The sequence below is a fragment of the Athene noctua genome, chromosome 4 (assembly GCF_965140245.1).
Source record: "Athene noctua chromosome 4, bAthNoc1.hap1.1, whole genome shotgun sequence".
NCBI lineage: Eukaryota > Metazoa > Chordata > Aves > Strigiformes > Strigidae > Athene > Athene noctua.
This window is the reverse complement of record NC_134040.1, coordinates 20,723,707-20,737,067: the sequence shown is the minus strand read 5'-3', so window position 1 is coordinate 20,737,067 and position 13,361 is coordinate 20,723,707.

Genomic DNA, 13,361 nt, shown 5'->3' with positions numbered 1-13,361 from the left:
ATGTTACAGTAAGCATTTGATGTGTTTGAAAACAAAAGACCCAGCCACTTGCAGTAGATGAGATATGCTGAAGCATTGAGGTTCCGAACTTTAAGTGCACTAGTGCTGTGTGCCCATTGATTTAAGGGACTTGGGTTGTTTGGTAAGTGCTATCAGATACCCATCCACCTTTGGGCATCTTAATAACCCCTTAGAAGAAAACTGGCTGCAACAGGTTCATTTATAACTGTGTTCGGTGATCTTTCCTCTCTGCTAACGTATTCCTCGACCTTGCTTCCCGCCCCAGTTCACATTTTCTGATTTCTGGTGTTCTTCATTTGTCCACACTGACCTCTCCTTAATCACTCATCAGCCTTCTAGATAGCTCCTAATACTCGGCATTGCTCTTTGCTCTTTCCAGTTCTGCCAGGTGAACAGGAGGAAGCACATGTCCGTTAGCAGAGCCTAGCACCGTTTTATGGCAGTTCACAAAAGCAGGAACCTGCATGGCATTTCCTGGCTGTTTGTTATGGCATGGCCAGTCATGGATTTACACAGCAAGCATTTTTAATTGTGCAAGTTAAAAGCAAATCTCCCTGGCTAGATTTGTATTAATAAACTAATGAAGGTCAGGCTCCACTATCTGGCTGTGAGTAGTTAAATTCTTCCTGAAAATCCGGTTGCCTCATGTACTGCTTGTTGGGACCAGTCCTGGTCCATAAAACCCCCAAACAGTGCCCAGTCATTGTCTAGGAGGATTCTACTCAAACGGGCTCATTAGGCCAGGAAGCATATCACCAAATCACTGAGATGATCACGAGCCAGTGCCCGAGCATATCCTTTAGGCCTTGTTTAGCTTAATTGTGCAGACAAACTGAGACTGCTGGCCTCTGTTAGAGGCTGTGACACTCCATCCCATCCCCAAGCAACTACTGTAAGATTAATCATTCTGATTTCACCAGCCTGTTTATCAATGTGTGCCTTCCAGCAGTCCAAACATGTTCAGAGCTTTTTTGAAGGCTTGTTTCTTGAGAGCAGTGTGCTCAGCAAGTGTTTGCAGACCACAGAACAGTCTTTCCAAAACACACCAGGACTGACCAAAGTGCTAGATCTGTTTCTCTGCTCATGCTTTACCTTGTTCCAGGAAGACCAAAGCATAGTTTTCCCCTTCTGCTCTGCAGAGTTGGTTAGTGGCAATAACGCTGTCCCTGCCTCCTTGTCTCCTACCACCTCTGTCTGCTGTCCTACCCAGCCGATGAGGTTCAGAAGCTCACATCTGCTCATTGGTGTTGCATTGCTCTTCCAAGCCGGCTCCAGTTGCATGTGGACAGCTCTTCTGATTTAATTTTCGAGTCAACCACAACACGCTAGTCCCAGAAAACAAGTTAATCATTTAGATTCTGTTGGTTACAGTACCAATAGGGGAATTCTAGATACACCTACTCTAATGAAAATAGCCTAGAGTTTTCTACATTAAACAAATATGAGAAGTTGTAGAGTATCAGAAATCTTTCCTCTAGATATTTTTAAATCTCTACTGCTCATCTGTGCCTGATCCCAAGCAAAAATAAGTTACATATTAAAATCACCAGCAGCCTTCAGAAGCACCAATAGGCCAATATTTAGGAGTTAATTTACTGACCTGAAAAGCTGCCATAAAATAGAGACATGAATCCAAATATTCCATAGCCTAGAGTAATTCTGTCCACATTCTTCACATACCCAACTTGGACTAACAGAATTAAAAGTGGTGATCTACACTCATTGAAACAATGCAGATGTTCTAAGAAAGGCAGAATTCCACAATAGAAGTGACAGCCACACAGAGATAACCTTGGCAAGTGCAGATGCGCCCTCAGAGGCTCTTGGGGACAGGGTCCAGAGGCAGTTTAGCAGCGTGGTGTTGCTGCACAGCCTGTTTCTCGGGCTCTTGTAGGGCAAACTCTTCTATCCCACATGGCACTGCATTAGTGTGCTCTGCAAACATACCCTCTGTGCCTTTCCAGTGTTAAAAGCAGATAAAAAGCTTCACTTTCATGTCTTGCATATCTGATGAGAATACACAGGAGATCCTTGGTGCTTGGATACCATCAGCTCCACATGGGTTTGTGCAGAGGAACAACATATGATAGTCAGTTACACTGATGCTGATATCAGGGATAGGAAAAACCTTGTTCAGCATTTTGAGTCATAAGACAACTATGTACCTTTCTGAGAAACCTTTACTACCCCATGTGCTAATTCAGTTAGCAGCAGGAAAAAATAATAAAAAAATCAGGCTACTCTCTAAACCCCTACTTCATGCCTATATACCTTGTGCCCCAATACCATTATCCTGGGAATATTTAGATTCTCTTGTGATGCATTAAATGCTTGTTAAGGGTATGTGCACAAAATAAGATCCCTCTTTCAGTTGGAAAAATTTTTATCGTCCTAAGTCTGCCTATAAAAACCCTAACAGGTAATTCCTCAGGCACCCACCACCACTAGCAGATGAAAGCAGAAATTTAGGTATCTACCCACTGCTTTGTGTACCTGCCTCTCATAATTCCAGAACTATTTGAAAGTCTGAAGATAGGAGGCTGGCTTTAACAAAGGCCCCTTCTGCAAATACGTAGAGATACATACAATCGATTCTTTCACTGAATCCAATAAAAGGATTTTCTTTGTAACATCTAAAAAACTGTGTTAGTGTTAACAACCACACACCTAGGACAAAGAAAAGTTCAACTTGTAAAATGTAACTTTTGAAGACACGATATCAATTCTACTTACGAGAAGAATAATTAATCTAAAAACTCAGATATTTGTCTCACCCTTGATCTCCTCCACACATGTTGTTGTTGAAGCCCAGCCAGCAACTAAGCACCACAGAGCTGCTTTCTCACTCCCCCCGCGGTGGGATGGGGGAGAGAATCGGAAGAGTAAAAGTGAGAAAACTTGTGTATTGAGATAAAGACAGTTCAACAAGTAAAGCAAAAGCTGTGCACACAAGCAAAGCAAAACAAGGAATTCATTCACCACTTCCCATCAGCAGGCTCAGCCATCTCCAGGACAGCAGGGCTCCATCACATGTAGCAATTACTTGGGAAGACAAACACCATCACTACGAATGTGTGTGTCCCCCCTCTTCCTTCTTCTTCCCCAGCTTTATATGCTGAGCATGACATCATATGGTATAGAATATCCCTTTGGTCAGTTGGGATCAGCTGTCTCAGTTGTGTTCCCTCCCAACTTCTTATGCACCCCCAGCCTACTCGCTGGTGGGGTGGGGTGAGGTGAGAAGCAGAAAAGGCCTTGATACTATGTCAGCACTACTGAGCAATAATGAAAAAATACCTGAATTAACAGTTTTCGGCATAAATCCAAAACATAACCCCATACTAGCCACTATGAGGAAAATTAACTGTATCCCAGCCAAAACCAGCACAACACACAAAACCATCATGCCGGAGTCTCATATTTTAAAGTGAGGCCAGCTGAAAAAGAAAGGCATTTTTCATTTGGCTGTGAATAAATTGAAGCAAGGGGAAAAGAAGAAGGGAGAAGAACACACAAAACCAACCCCAAACCCCACAATCACTGGAGTCCTTAGAGTCTTCCACAGCCTTTTACAGTCTCCATCACTCTTCTATCCAGAAAAAAAAAAAAAAAGAGCAGTTCTCTGGGTCTTTACTGCAGTTTTCTGATAAATATAGTGACTTTGTTTACAACAGCCACGGAAGGGCTTAGAATATTCTCATGGAAGTCTATGTGTAGCACAAGTCAAGACAGAGTAGTTCAAGGATGATTCATCGGGGTAGTTCCTTGCATGGGCAATCCCAGGTGCTATCAGCAAATTAACCTCTACTTGCTCTTCAATGCAGAGATAACTGTCCCTTTTCAGCCAACAGTACTGGGCAAAGTTCCAGACAGCAACAGTACTTGAACCCTGCTTGAGTTTATAAGCCATGTTAGATTGCTGATGTTGAGTGGTAATGCAGCACAGAGTTTGGACACCCGTAATTGCTCCATGGTATGGCTGAACTGTGATCTGGGGCATGTACCCTGTAAGCTTTCCATACTGTTGTCCTTACCATAGTTTCTGTTCCACCGGCCCCAGCATACATCTCAACCACTTGAGGATAGTCCATGCCAACATACATATATTGATACAGATGAAGTAAATTCGTGAGGTCCATAATCTACATTGCAAGACAAATTTAATTTTTCTCCAACAGATTAAGAACATCGAGTGCCTTTCACGATGTCCTCCTTCAAGCTTCTGCTTATTAGAAGCAAACATAAGAGTTGTCCTGAGGATTTGTCTCTCACCAATAAGAATATTGAATTAGATTTGACATTTGACTTCCAGATGAAATATTGTACACATTCAGCAGGACAGTTTCCCATAGAAATGGCTTATTGTTGCAGAAAGACTGAACTTTAGCCCACCAAGCAAATAAAACAGTGCTCCAGAGCAGTTCCCCTCACCATAGAAAGAAATATCACATGACTGTCCTTGTGTTTTATGACAGAAAACTGAATTACTTTGCTAGACCTGACTGTAAATATGAGCCTTGACAGAATCTTTGTCCTATTCAAAGACCATGGGAGAAAGGCCCACAGGCCTTTGCAAGTGTGAGTATTCAGGAGCTAAATGTCAAATTCTGGACCTGAGTGTCCAACTTCATTAAAAATTAATATTTCTGATATTTTCTTCCACATGAAGGTAACACTCAGGTAGTTGATTTTTACAAATTCAGAATAGTTCAATTCTCAGTCCAAGCCTTTTCCTGCCTCACAAACTGAAATTTAGAACCTAATTTTTGCTAATGTCTGCAATTATAAACCCTCCAATCCATTTGAAATTTTTCCTTATTTTTGCCTAATTTGTTCCAGCACTCTTTAAGACTCAGAGAAATAGCAATAAGGAACTCAAAAGTCAGAGATACTTGTGGTATATCTTTCTGACTAGCTTTGATTACAGCTTCTGGTTACTGTAAATGCCAAAAAACTATGCGAAGGTGCCCCAGTGCCTAGTATGTTCAAGAATCTGCTACTCTACTTTTGCCTTTTTTTACATATAGAGAGAAAAATAAAATATGTATACCTAATATACTGATAGGGCTGTGTGATTATACTACTGTCTTTGTATAAAAAGGCAGCTTTTTTATTACTAAAGACAGCTTTGTGAGTGGAGAACCTACCCAGGATGCAACAGCACTCAACAGCCTCTTAGTCCAAGGAGGTTCATGTCTACATTTCTCACTCCGTAGAAAACTGCCCTGCCCCTATAAATTAGCAATACGTCAGAGAGAAATGCAAAAGTCCTGTCAACATCACTTCTATTTGTGCCACAGGAGATATGAATGGGAGCTTGGCTTCATAATGCTCCTAGTCCATAAGCATTCTCAGGAGTCAGATTACACTCCAGTCCTATTCTAACCCAGAACCAGTGTCTTGGGTACTGCTGGTATTCATGAGTGGTTTTCTTGGTTGCTACCTAGTCCTGTAGAAACCACCGCAGGGCTTTGTACAGGCAGCTCCAGGCAGAATCATCAGCTTGCTGAAAGTGCCAAGGGAACGTGCAAGGATGCCCAGGCTAACAGACACCTCAACAGGATTACTTCCCATTTTTGGGGGTTTGGTTTAGTTTTGGGGAATGGGGTGGGATGGTGGTTGGTGGTTTTTTTTTTGTTTTGGGGGGTTTTCTTTACTGGTGGTGCCTGATCTGGGACACATGCACTTAATGCTCTTCTCAAAAGACTAACAGGAAAAAAAGCAGCCACCACCTGACTCTTATGCCAATAGCTCCTAACTTCAGCTGCCTAAATCTAAAAGCTCTAATAGAGCCTTTGAGCCAGCCCCGAGCTGAAGACACCCAGGCTAGCTCACAGTAACCTCAAGTCCCCAAAGCAGTATTGCCACCTCACATCAGAATGGAAGTGACAATCCATGCACACAGTATTGCCAGTATATAGACTACACCACTTGTAGGGATTATCAGAGCTGCCTGTCGCCAGGCTGGAGGACCTCAGCATCACATTGCACTAACCCTCACCTCATTGTCCTCTCCAATGGATACCTTGCCATGCCATGTCATGATTCCTCTCTCAGCTGCCTAACTTTCCTTCCTTTGCACAGAGGTGTTCAAATGTCTGAAGCTAGGCAGTTAATGTCAAAAACTGTGGTGCTTCAGCTTTTCTTCCAGGACAGGAATTTTCCCATTCAAGGCAAAGCAAAACAAGTGGGATTTTTGCTATATTAAACACTGTATTGCCTCACAAACTCAAGTTAACCATATTAATGTAGTGTTTGTCAACTCCATTTTATTTCTGTAATCCAGTATACTGCATATAATATTTTTAGTGAAAAGGCTTTCAGGTAATAAGTAACAGGTTATGATCCTCCAGCACAGCAAGACCTTTGCTACAGTAATATTTTCTGCACATTTATCTTGGAGTGTAATTTGCTGAGACCAGTAGCGTCAGTAGGTGACTATCTGATTCTCAAGTGGTCTAATCCCCTGTCAGCAAAGTACTTTTGGCCATTTACTCATATCACTGTTATCCAACAGTTTTCCTAGTCTGTTTGTGGGCTGTCTTGCCAGATATCAGCCCTGAATGGCACAGCCCCAAACCAATCCACCCAGAGCTCCACCCAAGCAGAGAGAGTCTAAAGGTTTTAAAATTAAAACCTTAGACTAAAGGTTTTAAACTTAAAACCTAAACTAGGTTTTAAAGACTGCTTTGCAACCTCAGTTAAGGCTCATATCCATTTCAATCCATTGGAGAAAACATCACTCTCTTAACTGCTCCACACTGAGAAAGCTGCAATCTTTTTAAGCATTTTATTACATGATAATACTGCAAAGCTTGTTCAATTTCCATTGCTTTTTATGGACTTGCAGAGTCCTAGGTGACACTGGCTTGGTTCAGATCCCCTCTTCTGGCACAGCACAAGTTGGGTCTGGTGAGAATAAGCTGGGTCGGTTTTAGTTGGTGGTCCTAAGCAAAGACAAGAGGCAGCTAAGAAATAGACCTGCATCAGGATGATTTGGGATGGTATTTCCTCATGGTTTTCCTCATTCAGGTGCTTCCCTCTTCTACAGACACAAGTACTGTTGAGGGGTGGATGATGATGGAACAAGTGCAAACACACAAAGCCAACTGCAAGACCCAGCACTTAGCCTTGCTGAATCTCATACAGTTGGCTACAGCCCATCCATCCCTCTGAAGAGCCTTTCTACCCTCAAGCAGATCAACACTCCTGCCCAGATTGGTGTAATCTACAAACTTACAGAGTGTGCACTTGATCTCTTCCCTGGAAGTATTTAAAAGATGCGTAGACGTGGCACTTAGGGACAGGGTTTAGTGATGCACTTGTCAGTGTTAAGTTTACAGTTGGACTCTATGATATTAAAGGTCTTTTCCAACCTAAATGATCCTATGATTCTCTATCCAGTCTCAACTAAAACTCTCAGCACCTCAGTTCCTCCAGCGTTGTTTTAGATAAATTTTCCATGTTGTGTAGTGATGATTAGCCACATTTTATGCCTTCTTTCCCCCCCCCCCCCCCCAAACAAGAAGTAAAGCTTTCTTCAGAAGGACAAGAATTCTGGTCTGTATTTAGTAGCATTCAAAGCACAAAAAATCTGATCCATCCCTCCTACAGTGTTATAGCAATAATGAGCAATAAGTACATGATATCTATTGCCCAATTTTTTTTCCTTTTCTCTCCTACAGGCAAAATAAAGTCTTAACTAACATTTATCCATCAGGTCCACTACACAGCTAGCAGAGCAAGCTTAGATTGTACATAAAACCTCCACAGAAATTAGCTCATAACTAGGGAAGAGAGAGAAAAGAATAACACCCCTGCAATAAAAATCAACAAAAAGATCCTCACTGAGTACCTCTTTCAGAACATCACTGATATGCCCAAGAAAAAATATCCTCCCCTTCACCCAAAACTCTCCTGGCTCAAGAAACATCATTCCCTTCTGCTGTAGTACAACAGACTCAAACCAACTAACTAGTACTAAATTATAAAAAAACCTAAACATTTACCTCCTCATTAAACAGCCACAGTCTTAGACTACCATCCTTGCCTACCACAAGCTAATCTTCAGACACTTAAATACATAGCAGTTTCTGGCTCATACCCTTAAACCTTCAGTCACTTTTCAGCTGTTTTTAATCACTTCTTTTTGCTTTAAAGCATCACCAGCTGTGCCCTAGAAGCCCTGATTCAGCTATTTGAAATACTTTATCTCTCTAGGGCAGTTTTCCTCATCTTTTCTAAGCTGAAAAGCTGCTTGAAACTTTTAGGGGAAAAAAAAAATTCCCCAGTCCATCTTGAATGGTGTTCATCTGTAACCCAAAAGATATTAGGTAGCATTTTGAGTGTTTATTTATTATTTTTCATTTCTACTTCAGTTGCTTATTTGCATGTGTGGAAATACATGTGGTTATTAAAAAAAAACCCAACAAACAGTTATGACTGCTTGTGATATCTTACACAGCATCAGTTATCCTACTAGTCATTTGCAGACCTAAGACTAAGAAACACCTGTTGTAAAACATGCACGTCCAGGCATAGGCACATTCTGAAAATTGTGTCCTACAGAGGCCAATGTCAGTGCCTGTTCCCGAGGTGAGCAAGGCACCTGGCCCAGGTGAAGCAATATTAAATTCCTCTGAGATTTGCATCTAGGAAAACTGCCAGGATATGTCAACACATGGTGCTGAAATGGCCCTTTCTACTGGTTAGATGGGAAATTCGTTCTCAGCACTGTGATATTTTCCATTAACCATATTCTGCTTTATTGAAGATGCTGTACATATGCTGAAGGAATTCTGCCATCCAGTCTCCCTTGTCATCTTTTAAAAGATTGCTAAACCTTTTAAAAGCTAAATTTGATGTGAAGGCACTAAGTGTTCGTTCTCTAGTCAGGTATTTTGCAAAACTGATCTATCTGACATTTTGGCTTAAATCTGCTCCTGAGCAAAAGATGGGGGGAGCCCCCTCTGAGGTCTCTCCATGTGCTGCCCCGTGCCTGCACCAGCCCCAGACCTCGAGCCCTGGTGGCCAAATCCCCAGGCACCAGGTTGTGCTTGGGACCTGACAGCTCCACTGTGCTGGTGAAGTGAGTATGGGGAACCCCCTCAGAATGTACCTGCCTGATGCATCCTGCCATATCTTCTGAATCTTCACCACTTACAAGCCCCTAACACACAACAGGGGTTATGTTTTGCCTTTGTGGATGCTCTAGCTGACTGATCCTTCCAGCTCTTGACAGCTCATAGCAGCTTCTGCAGTGTTATCTATACTGTCCTTGTAGTAAGATTTTTCATTAACTGAACCTCACATTCATTACTCTTATTCAAAAATTACCCTGTGGTGTGTCCTGAAACAGACAATTAATTGTGACAATGGCTGAGTAAATGTAACTTCAAACATACCTCCCAGCACAGCACTACAGGTCTTGCCCTGCAAGGCACCACTGCACAACAAGCTGGTACAATGTGAGAAAGCCCCAGAGCTTTACACTAAACTGCTATGTGCTGTAATTCATCCCTGCCACCTGTTACACGTGGCTGAGACATCTGAACAGCTTTAAAAGTTGCCACTCGGGGCTTATACTTCTCTGACTCACATTCAAGAGGGGCAGCTGAGTATGGCTTGGGAACAAGTTAGTTTTGCTACAGAGGAGGAGTGTTCATGCTGCTCTTAGGCAATATCCATATCCATCATAGGACAAGTAGTTGCAACAGTAGAAGACCACTTAACAAACAGAATCTCCAAATTCACAGGAACCAGACCTCTCATTCTCTGGAGGGACTAATGACAACCATTAATGACGCACACAATTAATCTGTCTGACTGTTTTTCAGTTACTGATTTCAACAGTGTTGTTTTCCTAGATTTATATATCTCAGCTTTATAGCCACTGGTGCCTGGCTCCTTTTACACGTGGGTCATTCTTCCAGCTGCAGATACATATCCTAAATGCACCAATATGCAGTGCTTGTACCCACCACATCAGCACCCTTCTGTGTGTGTACACTGGAGAAGAGATGGCCTAGCTGCCATCCTGCAGGGGGAGAGAGGTCTCCTCCATCCCTCTGCAAGCAGTGCCCAAGATGAAGCCCTGTGATGGGGTGCCCCTGAACACCAGAGTGCTTTCTCTTCTCAGCAACCTTAGTGAAAGCATTGAGTCCACTTTATTGATGGCTTTGTTGAGACTGTGAATGCACAGCTGGTGGTCTCCTACCTGACTAGGAGGTGTGGACAGGAGGTGCTACATCACATCCATCACCATGAGGTATCTAGAGAAGGACTGCCAGCTTCATTAGCCCAGGCTTAGGATGCCTCCCTGGGCTCACCACGTGTTTTGTTTTACTCCAAAGGAAGTAAAACAGATTCCTTTCCCTGCATTTCAGCCTAGTGTTGAAATTGCTGATGGTGAAGCCAAAGTGATCTCTGCCTGCTGTGATGCACATGCAGTCATTTAATGACCAGGTCCAACCTGTCACCCAGCCCAGGTACCAATTCACCTCATTTGACCCTCAGATGTCCTGCCTATTTTGGAGACCTTTTCCTCCATCCTCAGTCCTGCTCTGTCTGTGATTCATCAACACCCAGCATCCCTTGAATGGGAGGGAGGGAGGGGGAGGGAGGGGACAAAACAAAATATTATTCCCTGCCCCTATTTTTCCCAAGTTGGGTGAACATCAGCTTGAAGGGTTCCTTGGTTTGGCAGCATTGGCATGTTTGAGGTGAAGGGCAAGAGCTGTCCCAAGCTCACAGGACTGAAAGCAGAGATGGGATCTCATCTGAGTCACAATGAGCTGCTTGTGATTTTTTCCTGCTCCTTTTCTCTTTCCCCTTTCTGTGAGAGAGGTGTCAGCTCTGAGGCCAGTGAGGACATGCCCAGCCTGGCCAAAGGCAGCAGCCAGGGTAAGCAGATTTTTCGAGAACACACCTAAACCTCCTAAGTTTCTTTCAACTTCCAGCATACGAGCCCATAACCTAAGCCATTGTGCTGCCATTTTCATCAGAAATGTTCCTTGTGTCACATCTGTCCTCAAGCACAGGCCAAAGGATGCTCTGTGCCGAGTGGGCAGGAATAGCTATATGCTTCCTGCTCCGCTGGGGAGTGTTTGAGGCTGTGTTCTAGCAGGCTTTGAGGAAGACGGAAAAATTACACTGATAGGTACCTTTAAGTGCATCTTTTCAGGCAATATAACAGCTGGAAGCAACAAGCAAGAGTCAATTCCACATGTTTGTACACATGTGAATTTACATTCAGCAACACCAGAGCTAGCCTTCTGCTAGCAACCATTTGAGATCCGGTGCCTGAGGCCATTGCATTAGTCAGTTAAAATAGGGCTTAATGCTATCCTGGTTCACACTGCACTAGTTTTCCTAATGTCAATTACGGTTGCATATTGCCTAACCAAGGGCAGCATTTGGTCCATAAATTGTTTGCATGTCCTGTAATTTTTGCTTTTTGCATTGTGTAAAAAAACCCAATCTATCAACTGTGGTGTTGGTTGCAAAATATCTTCTGCTGTAATTGCTCTGATTGTTTATGCCATGCTAATGTGTCCTTAGACATTGAGCTGTGTAAAAAGATTGATACACCCCAAAAGTGTAAATGGCAATTAGGGAATTTCATCAGGTGTTGAGTAAGATGGAATGTTTGTGACACCTTAATGCTAGCCTTCACGCTGTTTGTCTGTCTTGTTGAAACACTCAGATCTCAGTTGTTAGGGGAAACCTGCTTAGGGACAGCTCAGTGGAAATCAGTATAATTACTATCCAATATGCAAAGTGAACACTCAGCTCTCTTGTATGAATCATGTTTCCTTTGTAGCAGAATTGTAATAAAAGGACTAAGATCTACAAAGTATTCACCGTAAAAATACCACGAGTGGGTTTACACATACAGTGTCATGCCTTTGGCATGTGGCAACACCAGGATTGGCCATTAGCTAGAGAAAAAAACATCCAAATGCAGATAAAGCGCTTGCATGAAAGCACAGCCTATTGAAATTATGCAACTGAAGTGTTGCCTGTCATTCCCTGGTATGTGTATAGAGTATATCCTCCCTTTGCAGCTCTTGAACTAGTGGATTTTTGCTCAGTACTGCTCACTGTTTATTTTTGACCGGATCAGATCCTTTGCTATTGTGTGTTGGTTAAGCTACTGCCAATGGTACCACATCAGTCTACACCCTCAAATAATTTGCTGTAAATCAGAGAACAGCCTTTCTCAGTGGCATGGCCAGTGGCTGTCTTGGGGACCTAACTGGGTGCCCTCACTACATAATAAGCTGAAGCATCTAACCTGCATTTCTGATTAATGAGAATCTTCATAGTGATAGGCCTGGTGCAGTTAAATGCAGTGTTATCAAGAATTTGAAACTGGGGGAAGTGAATGTGAAACTTCAGCAGAGGGTAAAAAAGCACAGGAGCACCAGAAGGAGCTGTGGATGACGTGGTTAAGTCACAGGCAGAGAGGAAGAGGACTGAGACCAGTTGCAGGATCAGCTAGGCTATTAGCTGAAGTATTATTTGAATGTTTCGAAGGCTTCTGATCAGTGCAGCACTTCATGACATACCTGCTGTTAAATACCTGCAGACATTGCTGAACTTTGCCCTAGGCAGCTCTGCAAAGGGTTTGGAAATGGAGAGGTGGATGGCACAACCTGTGCATGTTTCCTGGATGCGTTTTGATTCCTGATGGACAGTGAGTCATGGAGGGTGATGGCAAGTAGAATCACAGTATTTTTGCATGGGTGCAAGAAGCTATAAATTTTAAATTATGGGCTGAGGATGCTTACTGCATTTTCAGAATAAGGCAGTTTACACTGTAGTGCACAAATATTTGTGTTATAAGAAATACTTCTGCTATTTTCGTTTCACTAAAATATGACATAGTTGAAAGTGACAGTTGCTTTTGGGGCTTGTTCCTCAGTTACTGTCGAGATCATAGTTAGGAAGTCTAGTAACCTTTTTAAAGAATCCTTAAGGTATTTAAGGAGTACTTTTTATTTCTCTGTGTCTGTTTAATTTTAAGCTCCATAGGTCATGTGTGATTAAAAACAGAGTAAGATGGATATTTTTGCCCAGTTACAGGCCGGACGTCTCTCAGGTCACGGGTTATAAGGAGCATTTTGGAAATATCCTGTTTGCCATCTTTCATGCGGAAGAGAGAATCTGAGCCTAACACAGTGACACAGATCATTTGTTATAATTCATCACGCAGCCTGCTGTTACAACAGCCCTGGCTTTGCTCTCCCATGCTCACCTTCACTGCAGAACCCTTCCAGAAAATACCTTGACCCACACAATTGCACTGAGCAATTCCTTTTATTTTTCTCTATGTGAAA